The sequence below is a fragment of the Calonectris borealis genome, chromosome Z (genome assembly GCF_964195595.1).
Source record: "Calonectris borealis chromosome Z, bCalBor7.hap1.2, whole genome shotgun sequence".
Lineage (NCBI taxonomy): Eukaryota > Metazoa > Chordata > Aves > Procellariiformes > Procellariidae > Calonectris > Calonectris borealis.
In genome coordinates, this window is record NC_134352.1 from 2309298 (window position 1) to 2324988 (window position 15691).

The 15691-nt window shown below is 41.0% G+C and overlaps 1 long non-coding RNA gene across 1 annotated transcript in view; it reads left to right on the top strand.

The window, feature by feature from the left end:
- Positions 1–10752, top strand: part of LOC142075302 (uncharacterized) — a 66417-nt gene extending 55665 nt beyond the window's left edge. The window contains exons 2-5 of the long non-coding RNA XR_012670843.1: positions 621–823; positions 2258–2332; positions 5285–5407; positions 7807–10752. This is a non-coding gene — a long non-coding RNA (uncharacterized LOC142075302). The remainder of the gene's footprint in view (positions 1–620; positions 824–2257; positions 2333–5284; positions 5408–7806) is intronic.
- Positions 10753–15691: the final 4939 nt, after the last annotated feature.

The following is a 15691-nucleotide window of genomic DNA, read 5'->3' on the forward strand; positions in this document are numbered from 1 at the left end:
CAAATATAATAAAGCATCTGAATTTTTAGAGCAAATTGTTAAAATCCTGTTAAAATCCTAAATATATAAAAATTTAGAAGTAATTTTGAAATAAATAATTTCCCTCTACATTTTAATATATTTAATAACCAAAAATGGCAGTAACAAACCAAGATGCTGCAAACATGTCCTCCAGAAGACTTGCAGATGTTCAGTTGAAAAAAATACAGAGAAAACATGCAAGCAACTTTTAACGTGAAAACAGTATTAGCACATTTGACCTGTCACGAAGGGTAGCAGAATGTGATTTGATGCAAATACAAGTTATTGGAATGGGCCAGAAATTCAACAGAAAAGGCTTTGTGCATATCTTGATGAAGATTATCTTTCCAGACATGTAGTACAACAAGCACAATTGTTGGTAACATTCATATTTCCTTTCATTGACGAATATCAGAGTTATTAAAAGAGTGTTTGGTAGTCTGCTGAGGGTCTGTCATTTTCCTGGCATACCAAAGGAGTGGAAAGAAAATTATTTGGGAAGAAAATTATTGCTTTTCTGCCCTAGATTGGTGATTATGGTCATCACAGGAACTGACGTCCTGTTGTGCCGTCAAGTGACTTTGTGTATTACCCAACAGCTCATCTACCTGCCTCAAGAATGTGCTCCAGAGATTGGACCAGAAGGAGAAAAATGCTCGCTGAACCGAATACGTCTCTTTTTCTCTCAAAACATGAGTATCAGAGCATCTATGGCAGGACACTGCGTCCAGTCACGGAGAACTCCTTGCAGCAGAACAAGAGGATAAGGGAAGAGCTGCAGATGTCCAGGTGATTGTCTCCTGTAAGTGGAAACACTGCTCACGTGTGGTGCTGCGACTTCTGGTCCGTCCGCAGGTGGAAGCTTCTTCCCCTTAATAACTGACATTGCAACATCTCCTAGTCTGTTTTAGCGCCAGATAACCTCGCTTAGTTTAAAGAACCACTGGCAGGAGCTCAAGAGCCATCGGTTTTGGTGAGCACCAAACAAGCTAAGCCTGGTCTCTTTTTTTTAGAAACACTTGAAAAACAACTACTGCCGTGATCACAAGGGAATAGTGATCCTTCTCCATAAATTCAATTTGTTCATAACCTTTTGACACAGACCATAAATAATGTTCATATATTTCACACACAAGGACACATGTAATAAATTACACGAACAATGTATATAAATATTTACTTTACAAAAATACAAACTAACTATGAAGTGCCATATGAACAACCCATCTACTAGTAAATGGTTAATTCCCTGTGCCAGTCGATAACTGGCTTACGTGCCTACCTGCTCTGTTTGCTGTGCCACTCTCCTGGTTGCAGGTACAAAGTGGTAGCACAGAAAATATTAATCAATCAGCAGTGGGGCTGTTTCAGCAAAGGTAACACCAGAGACAAAGGAAAGGGGAGTCTGAGATCTGGCTCTTGGAAAGGCTTGTATGATTTTCTGGAGCAGGTTATGAAGTCTGGAAAAAAAATTAAAAAAGAAGCCATTTTTATTTCTGAAAATTGTTATTTAATATGTTTTATTTGCACACACAATTAGTATGATAATAATAGCAAGAAACCTAAAAGAATGTGCTAGAATTCCAAAGTGGTAAATCAGAAAATGTCTATGGGAGAGAATAATTGTTCTTTCTCAGCTTTATTCCTAAAACATAGGTATCCTACAGGAATTAGAATACCAGCTTGGCTTTCTAAGTTTTTTCCAAATTCCTCTTTGTGCTTTAAAACCTGGAAAAGATATCCTGTCTGATGAATTGGATGCTTTATTTTTTAAATAACATCATAAAAACTGTTGATGACATTTAGGGTAGAAAGATAACTGAAAGTGATATATGTAAAAAAGTACTGAAATTTATTACCTGTTACAATGTTAGCACAATTTTTTGCTGAAGATTCAGGGAAAGAAAAAAGATTAAATTCATAGACTATTTAATTTTGATTTTTGTTCAAAATAAAAAAAATTGTATCTTGCAATTATAACGATGCTGATTTGCATTTTCAAAGAAAGAAAAAAAAAGAATTGTTAAACAATGGGAACCAGAGAACCACTCCCACTGCTGGAAATGTCCATAGTACTTTTTTTCGTCTTTGTTGAACATGTAGCTTCTTCTACGAGAAGCTGTCAGTTTGTCCTATTGCCACGAGATAACACAGGGCCACACAATGGCTAGATCGAACAGTCACACAAAAAAAAGATGAGGGTCATAGAAATTGTCTGCTTCTTGTATACCTTTAGGTGACCAGGACCATGACCCTAGAAAGTGCAAGAGCAAAATGGGCAGAGAGCAGCCTCCTCCTTCCCACTCATAAGGTAAGAAAACCTGACGGATAAAAGAATGTTGCAAACTCAAACATAACCTTCTGAAACAATGACCAAACCCATCCATCCATTTTAACTAAAAGAGACCAAACTTCCTGGTGACACATGCAGCACCAGTGCAGACACTGCTGCAGGTTTGGTGTTACCTGCAGTAAGCCAACTGCCACCGGTGGGTCATGGAAACCTGAGGAGGGATCTGATCTGCAAGTAATGTTACGAGTCGCTGTGAACCAGCTGAGATTGAGAAGGAAAACTCTTTAGGATTATTAATCAAAAGGGTGGCCTTTTGCTAATGCCTATTTCATTAAGAAGTACGCTGCTCGGTAGCCCTGATTAACCCTTTTGCAGCACCATCTAGTTAACATTATGTCATGACAGGTAGAGGAAATGATGGTAACACAAGGTATTCCCTTAACTGAATAATAAAATACAGAATCATAGAATCATAGAATCATAGAAGGGTTTGGGTTGGAAGGGACCATCAAAGCTCATCTAGTCCAATCCCTGTGCCATGGGCAGGGACATCTTCAACTCGATCAGGTTGCTCAGAGCCCCGTCCATCCTGACCTTGAATGTTCCCAGGGATGGGGCATCGACCACCTCTCTGGGCAACCTGTGCCTGTGTCTCACCACCCTCATTGTAAAAAATTTCTTCCTTGTACCTAGTCTGAACCTAGCCTCTTTTAGTTTAAAACCATTGTCTCTTGTCATATCGCTACAGGCTCTACTAAAGTTTGTCCCCATCTTTCTTATAAGCCCCTTTAAGTCCTGAAAGGCTGCAATAAAGTCTCCTCGGAGCCTTCTCTTCTCCAGGCTGAACAACCCCAACTCATAGGAGAGGTGTTCCACCCCCCTGATCATTTTGGTGGCCTCCTCTGGACCCGCTCCAACAGGTCCATGTCTGTCCTGTGCTGAGGCCCCCCGAGCTGGACGCAGCACTGCAGGGGGGTCTCACCGGAGCAGAGCAGAGGGGCAGAATCCCCTCCCTCGACCTGCTGGCCACGCTGCTGGTGATGCAGCCCAGGACACGGTTGGCCTTCTGGGCTGCGAGCGCACATTGCCGGCTCATGTCCAGCTTTTCATCCACCAGTACCCCCGAGTCCTTCTCGGCAGGGCTGCTCTCCATCCCTTCATCCCCTCAACCTGTATTGATACCAGGGGTTGCCCTGACCCAGGGGCAGGACCTTGCACTTGGTCTTGTTGAACCTCATGAGTTCATATGGGCCCACTTCTCCAGCTTGTCCAGGTCCCTCTGGATGGCACCCATCCCTCAGGTGTGTCGAACGCACCACTCAGCTTGAGTCATCAAAATATAAGGTATGTAAGTGCAAATAGTGAAATAGGAAATAAATCTGCAATCAATACACTTGAAACTATTACATGGCTCTACCACAGATTTAATTGTGATTATTTAATCTCATTTGGGTCTACCTTTCCGTTTATAACCAAATGAGGGCCATTCATGTGGAATAAGCTGGCCATAACTCCTATGCCTTCATGTTTCCCCCGAAGCAGTTGGAAACAATCCTGCTTCAGCTTTATTTGTTTTAATTTGAGTTTAGGAAAGTATAAAGTTAAGGCGGGACCTCAAGAACTCAAAGAAATTTCAGAGTTGAAACTCTGCCAGGTAACATAAATAGATTAGAGCATACACTGGCAGGCCAGGAGCAGTTAAGAATAAAAGATCAAAGAAGCTATGAGAAATAAAAATAGCCAGAGATCTCTAGAACAGATATCATATTATTAAATTAATTACCAGTGCAAGTGGTACATGTGTAGACAATATCATGTGCTAAAGAGAGGGGACAGCCAGGTCGGATGTTGAATTTCTCTCTTCCTTCACTTCTTCCTTTCTCCACTTCAGTAATCCCCACGTCAAAGGAGGGCTGTTTCTGACCATACATTTCACTGGAGTTTTATCTAGTTAATGGGGATTCTGCAAATTAATCTGGGGTGCTGCAGTGTAATTCAGTGGATTATGCTTTCAAATAAAATCTCCAGACATATCCCTCTATTTTTTTTTTTCATATTTTCACCCCATTATCTCAGTTGACTATCTGATAGTGATAAAATTGTTGTGATTAAAGATTTAAAATTAACACCAGTTACCACACCACAGTGTCTGAAATACTGAGCTCATTTTCTCCGATAAGATAGATACATCAGGATAAATATTTTAATGACAAAAAGTCAGTAATTTTTTTTCTCCATGATCACCGTTAAAAGCCCTCAAATATTTATAGATTTTTATGACATCTCCTCATTGTCAACACTTACCAATATCAGAACTTAACCTTTTTCTAGTTAATCAGCTCCCCCACTCTTTTACTGTATTTTTGTTTCTAAATTCTATTCCAAGGTCACTTTTCACAGGAAATAAAAATGTGGCCTTAACAGGCTGATGTATGGCATGAAAAGGATGGAGCAATTTGAGGGATTCAGTAATAGCAAATTACCAGGACTGAATGATCTCCCTCCAGAATTCTGAAGCTAGAAAATTATTAAGTACAGTATGTATAGATGGGAATATACATTGTCTTTTTAAGATAGTAATAATAATATATAACACTCCCCATCCCCCTTCTTAGAGACTGAAAGGCACTAATACTGTTAACTTCAGGGTTTTAAGTTTCTTTTAAAAAATGGTGTGAAAATCCAAACTCATTTAGGTGCTGGGAAAACTGTTGAGTTCTTCTAAAGAAGACGATAATGCAGGACTTGGAGGAGAATAACCTGAAAGGACTAAAATAAGGTCTCTTCTGCAAAAAGGAGCTGAATTAGGGCAAAACAGGTAAAAGTAAGCAAGGAATAAAAAACCCCTGGACTTTCCAAAATCTTATGATAAGGATAATCTAAAAAGAGTGTTTAAGGAAAAATATTGCTGCGTAGGAAGGAATGGACTCCTACCTTGGATTAACCTGGGTATTATTTTATTATTTGTAGTGCATCAATTCTCTCCCTGCAGCATGAAGATGAATTAAAATTGTACTAGCAAATGGTTAGATAGATAATCACCTGTGCTGCGTTGCTCTGGACATGTCCATACAGCTGACTGGGAAGGAGAAGGTAAGAGCTAACTATTGTCAATAAGTTGCTTTGAGGGGCTGTAAAACTAATTTGGCCAGTGGAAGGCTGTTGGGGCAACCGAGATGGCTGTTGAGCTCTGACTGTCTCTGCTAGCTCCTTGCAGGGTCCCACACTACACAGCAACCTCTCTGTCTGTCCATGCCCAAGCTGAGGCTGTGTTTGCTCCCGAAACAGAGCTTGACTCTCCTGATTTGTCCTGTGGGAGCAGACTACAGAGCCTACAAGGATGTCAATAGTGCCAGTGGAGACCCATGCAAGATCTGCTTGTGAGGAGCAGTGAGCTAGCTTGTGTTCAAGCAATCCCATATTTACAAGAATAGCAATAACTCAGCCATCAATTAAATAAGTTTTTTTGTTGCTCTGAATCTGTAAATAATACAGACATCAGTGTCATATTGTGATACTAACCACGTCTTGTTGGGTGTAAGAGCACATCCTTCACTTCGGGAAGGACACTTTTGTCACTCAGGTGACACAGCTTGGACATAGGTTTTATTTAGCGCGTCGGATTGCAAAGCAAGCGGTTAGACCTCAGTCTGAGACTGACTCGCCTTGGATTCACCCAAAGTCCGTAAAAGAGAAAACTAATTGAGTGGAGGTAGGCGAACAACAAAGGGCATCTCCCCTGCTCTAGGCAGACCCACAGATCAAAAACAGAAGGGCACGTAGGTGGATAGAAATAAAGATTAATTCTTCTGTCTGGGTTGAAATCAAACTGGAATCCAGAGCCATTCAGTCAAATATTTTGATTGGATTTTTTAAAAGGGTTGGATTAATTCGTTGTTATTATTCACTGTGGCTACTCATACAAACAGATAAATATGTGACTATTTAAGCCTAATGCTCTTTTCCAGCTTCAAAATTATACAACTGAGAGCAAAGTTTGGCCATCTAAAAGTAATCAAACCCAATGCTTCATGCTGTACAGTAACCTTTTTGCCTGAAGAGGTCAGAAAGGAAATATTTTCCCATGCTAATGGGGTAACCTCAGTTTTATTTTTCAGCAGTTGACATGTTCTTGAGGTACTTGCTTGTTAATGCTGGAGACACAACATGCCACTACCTAATTCTTTGTGGCAGAGGTGTTACTACTCCAGTTAGGAGAAAATGTTTAACTCCCCAGAAAAGAGGAAATAGTTCCCTTTGCTTCTGAAGGTACAGCTCAATCATTCCTCTGTGGTCCTCCAACTTTCGGTCTACTTCCTTACACTTCCAGTCAATCAAATGTAATTTCAAGGTATCCAATAATTCTCTACACCCGGGCTTTACCTATTAAACCACAAGCAAGCACAAAAGTGATGCAGGGCACTGGGTAACGGCGGCTCTCCCGCGCACGTAGGTACAAAACTCATCGAGTACACCTCTGCCTAATGAGGTGTTCTGACAAGCAAGAACAACAAATAAAAAAAAAAAAGTCTCTATCCTGTCAAATACTATGTGCATATCAAGGATCCGGAATACAAAGCAGACTTAACAGCAATCACATTTTGAGTAGAATTCACTTGAATGTAACACCTTCTCCCTCTAAGGTTTTGAGTGTGGTATCTTAAAGAAGATCATACAAATTACTCATTCCGGAAACAAAAGGCTCTTTTTTGAAAGCTGTCAGCTTGCTGACAGTTATGATGAGCATTTACTTCAGGCTTGTAAAACATATTAATCAAACTTGTTCCTATAGCTTCAGTCCAAGGAGGGTTACTGTTTCTTTTAGAGAAATGTTTTGCATAAGTGAAGAGCTCTGAATATGTATACACCTTGAATGCAAACCACCGTCTATGCCATTCATTTATTCGTAATGAATAAATACTAGTCTACACCAGGCTTAAGGAAGATTGAAGCAGTATATGGAAATCTGTTTATTACAAGACTATTTGCCAAAGACCTATGCACCATTCATTGAACCTTGAAAAACATTTGAAAATATGGGTTGCATTTGCAAACTTCAATGTATGACATGGAGAGCTGGCAAGCTGCCTGGTTTCTACTTAAAGGATTGTCATTCTGGGAAAAATAAATTTCTCTAACTAGACAAAAGTCAATGTTTTCATGTTTTACTGCAATCAAACTGATATGGCTGACAATTTAATGTCTCAACACTTAAAATATCTGTGGATAATCAGTTACCTCAATCAATCATAACTACAAGATTTCTCTATTTTCAAAGCCTGTATACATATGACTGAGATATTTAACAGTTTAGGGAAACCTCCCCATCCTTAATCCTTCATTTCTCTGGAGCCGTACAGTTCTTTTTTTCCCCCAAATGCACGATTTTATAATTGCTGCAAAAAAAAAAAAATTCAACCCTGCACTGTAATCAGATTTTGAAACCTTTGTGTTAATGTCCTGTTTTATTTAATTTTATGTATATTTTATAGTCTGCTTGCCTGTCAAAAAGATGTGGAAATGTGCTGGCATTCCAGCTGAAGACATCATTATGAGTGAGAAAATGCTCAAGGCTTTTTCAAAGTGGGTGCTGAAACATACGTTTCTCTTCTTTGACTCCAGGGGATGCTAACAGCTGCCCCAGCAGACAGGTATTGCAAGGTCAAAGGCTAGCAGAGCTGTGCACCTCCAGGATTTGACTGCCGGCAAAGTAGACGGGTAGTTTCTCAAAACTAATAATAAAAATAGCAACAATGATGAGAAGAAGAAGGGGCTGACAATAAAAATGAAAAGGAACCTGCAAGAAGTGAATTCTGGGTAGCACAACACTTGGCAGAGCTGATTTTAATATCTGACAGGTTGAGTTCACTAATCTTTGCTATTCATATTGACGTGAAACTTCATACAGTTTTAGAGATTTGTATCTATTAAGACATGCAGCAGTGTTCCTACAACATGGGAACAAGTTTGCTAGCGCCTGCCGTTCTTCTTCCTCCGTGATAAAAATTGATATGAACTGTTTTAAACGCCTAACAGATAATTACTCTCAACATTCAATAAGGAAAGCTACATCTTTAGAGCCTCCTTTATCTTTAAAAAATAATAAAAAAACCAAGCCCCAAACCCACCAACAAGACAAAACAACATTCTTCCCCCCATTTTCCCCCCTCTCTTTTGTTTCTTTGATTACTTGGAGCCTTGTAATCAAACTAAGCTTAGTTTCGGGACCCTTGGGGCAGTATCTCTTAGTTCCCTGTCAGGCTGCGTTGCAAAACAATCAATCTTGCTCTCGCACTGGCTTGGTGGAAGTGCCACGACACGAGGAGTGCAATGCTTTGCTCTTGCTGTGAAGCTTCGATGACAAAAGTTTTTATCAGAAGCTGACTGTATTTAGGGTTATGAATATGCAATGACTCTCATTAGTATTGAAGCACAGGAGCACGGGCTGACATCCCCCGCCACTTTTAGCTGCTGCAGAGTCGTCTAATGAATTGTCTTGCTCTTTCACTCGCACAGGCTTTGCTGTTACGGCTCCCCGTTCCAAGGGGAGTTGCCCAGTTTGAGAATACTATTGACGGCAGAAATTAATTGCCACGAACCGCTCTTGATTTTGTTAAACAGTATTGAGACAGTGTTTAAATTGTCAAAACAGAAAACCATTAAACTCTACAGGGGACCAAATCATCGCGAGTGAGAAGACCCGCGTGTCCATAGGCATAGCCATGCAGAAGCACACAGGTGTGGCACAGGTATGTGTACAGTCTCGTAACCATACCTATGCATACAAACATATGCGTGTGTACCAATGATGGGTCTCAGAAACCGGGGGTCCTGTTGATTTATCTATTGTTTTTCCACCCAGAAGAAATGGAGATAACGGAAAGTTCTCCAAAAGAGCAGGACTCCAATACATTGCTATTTGATCAACCCTTTAATACTCTTTCTTTTCCCTTTGGGACCCTGCCAAACATTTTTCAGCTCACACATCTGCAATCTTTATGAATAAGTTACTGATAAGGATGTTTCCAACAAATGATTAAGATATCTGGCTTGATTTGTCATATTTGAGGAGATGTGTAAGCTTTCAGAAACAAGTGGAAATGACCCTTTTTTTCCCAATTGGTTAAATTAAGTATTTTTTCCCCTATTCATCTGAAATTTCTTCTGACATAAAAGGAGCTTTTGTGGCTCTCTGCAAATTGTGAAGGATAGAGTGAATTGAAACAGATAATATATTCCAAGAAGCGTAAGTAGCATTCTGAAAGGTGTGCGCATACTGCAAATAATAAAGGATATGAGGTTCTCCCAAGAAGATGTCAGCCCCACGCAGCTTTTTATCCATTTAATCAGTAATGGAAATGGTCCCGGTGCAAAGAAGGAGGATCTGTTTAATTTTTACTGCGATTTTTGGCACCATTGCTCTAACATGAGCTTGGCTTACCTCTTGACCCAACCCCAGGAGTGCCTGTTCTCATCAGCTGGAGAAAAAATAAACATAAAGAACATCTACATGTTGGGAGTATCAAATACAAGAGCAGTTTAAAATAAATGCAGTTCTGACAAAAGTGGCTCAAGTATCATACATCAAACACTTGTTACCTCTCTTGGCCTTAGTGATTGCACGTGACTAAGAAAGAGTGAGTGATAAAATCTGAAGAAAGATGAAACCAATCTGGGCCTTTTTAAAGATCATCAATCATTCTGCGCAGCCATGATATTATTAGTTCCAGTAAGCCTTGTTCTCCCATTTTATGGACATCATAAACCCCCCACCCCTAGACCAATGCTACCATGGGAAATCATTTTTATGGGCAGCATCTTAGTGTGGGCCAATCAGATCTAATCACATAACAAGCTACTGAATTATTCAACGTTCTCCCTAATTTTGCATTCTTCCTGCACTTTGCTGTCACTGCAGGGTTTTAAAAGTATGTGTTTTTACAATATTTATTAAGAAGATAACCATACACAGGAATTTTGCTTTCTCTATGTCTTTCAATAATCGTTTGTTCCCTTAGATTGTTGCAGTATATACATTACTATATAAAGCATATTTTTTCTAAAAGGAATAGCAATCTACAATGTGGCACTCGGCTTTAAACTCTTTCAGCTTTTAAAATACTAAACGTAAGGACAACAATAGTGAAACAATTGTGTTCAAACATAAAATATTCAGATTTACTGAGCAAACTGTAACCAGCATGTCTCTTAGCTGTTGCTATGAATACAGGGCTCACATTGTATATGAAAATATTTCAGTTTTAATTGCAAATCTGTGCAGAGATGATTTGGGGTCTGTAATTAGCACATAAATTCCAGACTTTGTGACTGCTGTGAAAACACACATTATTTATGGAACGATTATCTAAATATAATTCAGTGTTTTTTGCTTTCAACAACTACTGTAAAAGTCTGATTTAATAAAATGTGAAAAATTTCCCGTCTCTTGCACTTCTGTTTACATTATGAAGCATTCATTCCTCTGCACTGCCATTTCCCACTCGACCTGCAGTGGACTTTGCTTTCAGTGGCTCCATACTTCACTCACACCTCTGGGAGGTTTCTTCACAACCATAAAGTGCCAGGCACTTAATTTGTTTAAAATGAAAGCTTGGATTATGCAAATAGCTCTGAAACTGCACGAACAGAGTGAGTTTATGTGACCTCCATCCTCGTGCTTTTCATCCAGGCTAGAAGAGGGAATAGATAGAAGCCCTGTCTGAGCTGGTTTTAAGCTACCGTATGCAGATTTCCAGTTATCCGGACAGGGTTACTGGAAGGACAAAGTGGTCTCTTGCTCCCACCCACTTATTGTAAACTGCAGGCTCAGCCACTTCTAGCTCCCACCAACGTAGAGTGCAGACCGGCACCGGTCTGCGTTTCTACTGGAATTCTTCCTTACCAGCAACCCCATGCATTTTCAAAGCTGGTTACTTGCGCAACCCATTTTACGGCAATAATTTTTGAGGCCCTCTTCCATTCTAGAGTTTAAAAGCATATTTTCGGGTTATATGGCAGTGAGTGTTTCCCTTGTCAGTGTTGCGCTTCTCTCTAGGTTAAGGGCCGGAGAGGGTGAAGGGGCTGGGCACTGGATATGCACAAATACCGCAGTGGCAGGTTAAATAATAAAACAGAACTTGCAGTAACAACTGCAGCAAAAATCCACAATATGGATGTAATTTACATCAGAATGCAACACGCCTGAAAATTTCTCCCTTCTTCCTTTTTTCCCCATCCTCTTGGGTTGCTCTGTATACAGTTTTGCTGTCTTTGAAGGAAAATCTTTCCCCATGTTCCCTCTGCATCCCAAGTGTGAGACACCTATTGCCTTGCTGTCTCCTGCTGCTCCGGCAGCTCTGTGCAATGCCAACCTCAACATCCACAGCGATAATAATTGCAATAATCTCTAGCAGAGTTGCCTTGCCTCTCCTGGGCACCGGGTGCCTCCCCTTGCACCAAAAGCCGTGCCTGTGGGAGCATCCCCCAGCCCACCCCGCGGGAAGAGAGCCAGTGGGCTGGACACTGTCTCAGTGCCAGAAATGTGCAATTTTTTTGCATGAGGCTACCAGGATTTGCCCAGACCCGGGAGCGACACCTCCCCGTACGTCCGCCTGGTTGCCGGTGATGGAGCCAGGCAGGATCCGTGCACGGCGTACCTCGCAGCCCGGCCCCCGGGCGTGAATTTTGATTTGAACGGCGATATCAATGTCATGGCGCACACGTTCCGGGGAGGGAGTTACGAAGAGTAATTGAGAGATTCAGCGTGAAGCCACTGAAAGCTGTAATTTAAAGTTCCAGTACTACTATTACCATTAAAATTTAAAGTGACAGAGGCCCAATTATGAACGGTTATTTTCTTAAATAAAATTGCTTTTTTTATCATCTGTGAAGCACTCATTTCTGCCTCACTGTCGCTGTCACCAGGACCTGTCTTTGTGGCTTCTGGTGTCAGCGAGGTGCTGAGCCTCCCGCCCCTGACGAGGAGCAGATCAACAGGGCAGCGAGGCTGGGAGCCTTGCAGGGGATGGCAAGCAGACTGCTTTGCAAGGAGATCTGCAAGGGGTCCAGCCTGCTCTCCTGGCAAGATTAGGCACAACTTTAGCAACTGAAGGAGACCCCAACGCTGCCCTTGTAAACGGAAATGGCATCCAGGGATGATGGAGACACCAAGAACGTTTTCAATAAAGAAAAAAAGGATGGGTGAGACTGGAGATCTTCTCTGACAAGTGGGTTAGCAATTATTGTCACTGCTTCCTTCATAATTTTAATGTAAAAATTTGCTGGTTGTTTACATGACAAACATTAGCATGCAATACAGCTTGTCAGGCTGTCTACTCAAATAATACAAAAAATTCTCCTGGATATTTATTTGGCTGGTGCTACACCTAGATTCATTTCAGATGAATAGGTTGTACTGTCCTTAAAACATCAGTAGGACAGATGGCAGGAAACATACAAGACTCAAGTTCTTGGAGTGGTCTCTCAATATTGGTATATTTTTCTTATTGCCTGGCATGATAAGAAGCCACGAGGACCTGAACTTTCATACGAGAAGGAAGGTACTGCTTTCTGGGAACACATAAATTTTTAATACAATTTAATACAATTAAATAAATTTAATCTCTCTGGGAAGTGGCAGAGTTCTGCTGCTTTTCACACAAGGACTTCCAAAAGTGAGAGTGGCATTTGGCTCACAGATAGCAGAAATGTAGTCTAGGAATTCAGGGAAGTGGAACTGTCCCAAGAATATCAGCCAGGCCATCCGATATATGAACGTAAAAAATTCAGATCAATCAGATTGATTTTTTTCCACATTATTATCAATATAAGTGCATTTTAATTGCAGATGCAGAACAATGAATCCAGTTTTTTCAGGTGAGATCAGTGACACACAAATAACCCGGGCGGTCACCAATAAATATCCAGGTAGAAGGGAAAGCAGACCACTTTTTGCAAACCTGATAGAATCAATTATTTCTCCTTACAAGTGATATCAGCATATTAGGTTATTTTCCTAGCCACCTGTCAAGCAGCAGCACACGAGACCGTGACATACCATTCTCACCTTCATCGATGCTGCTAAACAGAAGGATATGAAATGCTTTCCATACATTGGTCATCATCAGCCTGAACAGTTTTCTTTTTTAACCCCCACATTTAACCAAAATGGGAGTGATCAGAAGAAAATATCTGAGAAATCCCTCAGACCACACTAGAAAACATTCACCAGGAGGGGTGTAATGTAGAAGCAGAAGGACGTTCTGTTTGAAGGCACCTCTGGGGAGGCAGAAAATGATTGCAAGAGCAGAAGACAGGAGTACACCCCCCAACTCACAGAATAAACCCTATTTCATAGTCAGGAGTATCCGTGTTACAAAAGAAAGCTACAGAACAGAGCAGGGAGACAATCTGGTGCGTGGTGGATCTTTTCCCTGGCTACTCCCCGTAGCAGAAATTAAGGCCATCAATGGAACAGGTTTTTAATTATGGACTGCAAACCTTTGTCAGCGATTAGCTTTCTGCAATACTGGCAAGCTCAGTAGTGGGGGTTCATCTGCTGCTTTAAATATTTGAAATGGGACACCGAGTAGCAGCCAGAGGCCAGCATCCCTCTGTGCTAGGTGCTGTGCAAACAGGGACCAAAACATCTGTTCTCCGTGTCCAAGAGCTTACAACACAGGGAGATGACTGGAGACACTTTACCGTCCTGTTAAGGCCATGCTGGCAGTGACGCTGAACTTTAGAGGTAAAAATTTGTTCCTTATGTCAGTCTAGTGGCACCCGTGCACTCATATCATCATGCATGTGGTTCTGGGTTTGACCTGGCCACTGCCGGTTGCACACTCAAAGTAAAACACCATCACGTAGCATCACCAAAACAGCTCCTCCAGGCACCATCCTCGCAATTGGCTGAATAATGGGTCCAAGTGACCTCTGTGATTCAGCCAGGGCTTTCCTGCAAAGACTGGTAAAGACCGGTCCCAAAGAAGGCTAATTAGTGTTGGCCTAGAGAATGCTGGTGAATCATTCCAGGAGGGACACATGCTCTGTGCAGATGGACAAAGCTGTGATCTGCTGCCAGATTGAAAAAAAAAAAAAAATTATGTTATGCGCTGTAGACACTCCTTACCTGTTTTAATTTTTAATAGAAATGTTTCTTTTTAAGTACCAGGAGCAATACGCGTTTAATGTGAGCTCAGAGGACCGTGCAACACAAGCATAATTGACTCACTGCCATCACTTGCTAGATATTTTTTTGTTTCCCTTTCCTAAGTCTTACTGTTTCCTAAGTTCTTAATGGAAACATAACATGCTCGAGAGCCAGCATTTGACACAGAGCTTACAACCTAGTAGTCAATATTGAAATCGGATTTGAATTACTGTGTAAGTAATTCCCGATAAGAAAACTGGAGTAAAAGGACCATGGAAAGACATAAAGCACCTGCAGGTCATAGGCAAAGGAAACCAGAAATAGAAATGTTTACAGAGGTCAAAGGTTTAAATTTTTAATTGTTATTGTATCAGGGAACGGAGGCCACTTTTATGTGTGTGGCTTTCCTCTGTAAAATCAGAGTTTGTCTTACATGGAAGTTTGGTATCTTTCCACTAACCAGTGTCACAACTGAAAAGCCAAACAGATGAACAATATTTACACTGAACCTTTGAACTGTTGGCCTGATACTATCACTCTTTTTAATCACAAGGTAGCTCAGTGTTTAACTAACCTTACTTTCATCTTCTCTGCCTCTGCTTGTGCTATGTTACCCCATCTGCAATAAACAAGGAAGAAAGCTGTAACATCCTGAGTAGTGACTATAACCTGTCCTCCCCTTAATGACAGGTTCACGCAGTTCGTCAAAACCCATCATCTGAACAGATAAGATTGAATTCAGTGACTGCTGAATTGGGTGCTTATTAGGGGCTTCCTAATAGGAGAAGTCTCGGTGTCTTACTGAAAGGCAGCTTTACAGTCATTTGTGGTGTTTTCTGGAAGCTGAAACTGTAAAAACGAGTATTTGCTCTATTAACCAGGCAAAATCTCATAACACTTTAAGTGGGAAAAGAACATCACTACTTAAGAAACCCTGGAGCCACTCCCCATTTTAGGGGGTGGATTAGGGAAGATGAAGTCATCACAAACTTACCCAGGACTACTAACAATGCTGTGTATTGCACAAAAAACTCCTGACCGGACTGACGTTTCTGTTAAAAAGTTCAGTAATGATCGTGTCAGTTGGGACGTAACCCGAAGTTCCCAGTTACAGGGTAGACAACATGCTGGGCAGAACCAGAGCTCCTCCAGTCTCTAAGAGATTTTTGCTTCTCTTTCTTATCAAATTTTTTAGCAAAAAACAAGCCAGAACAAAATTAATATTT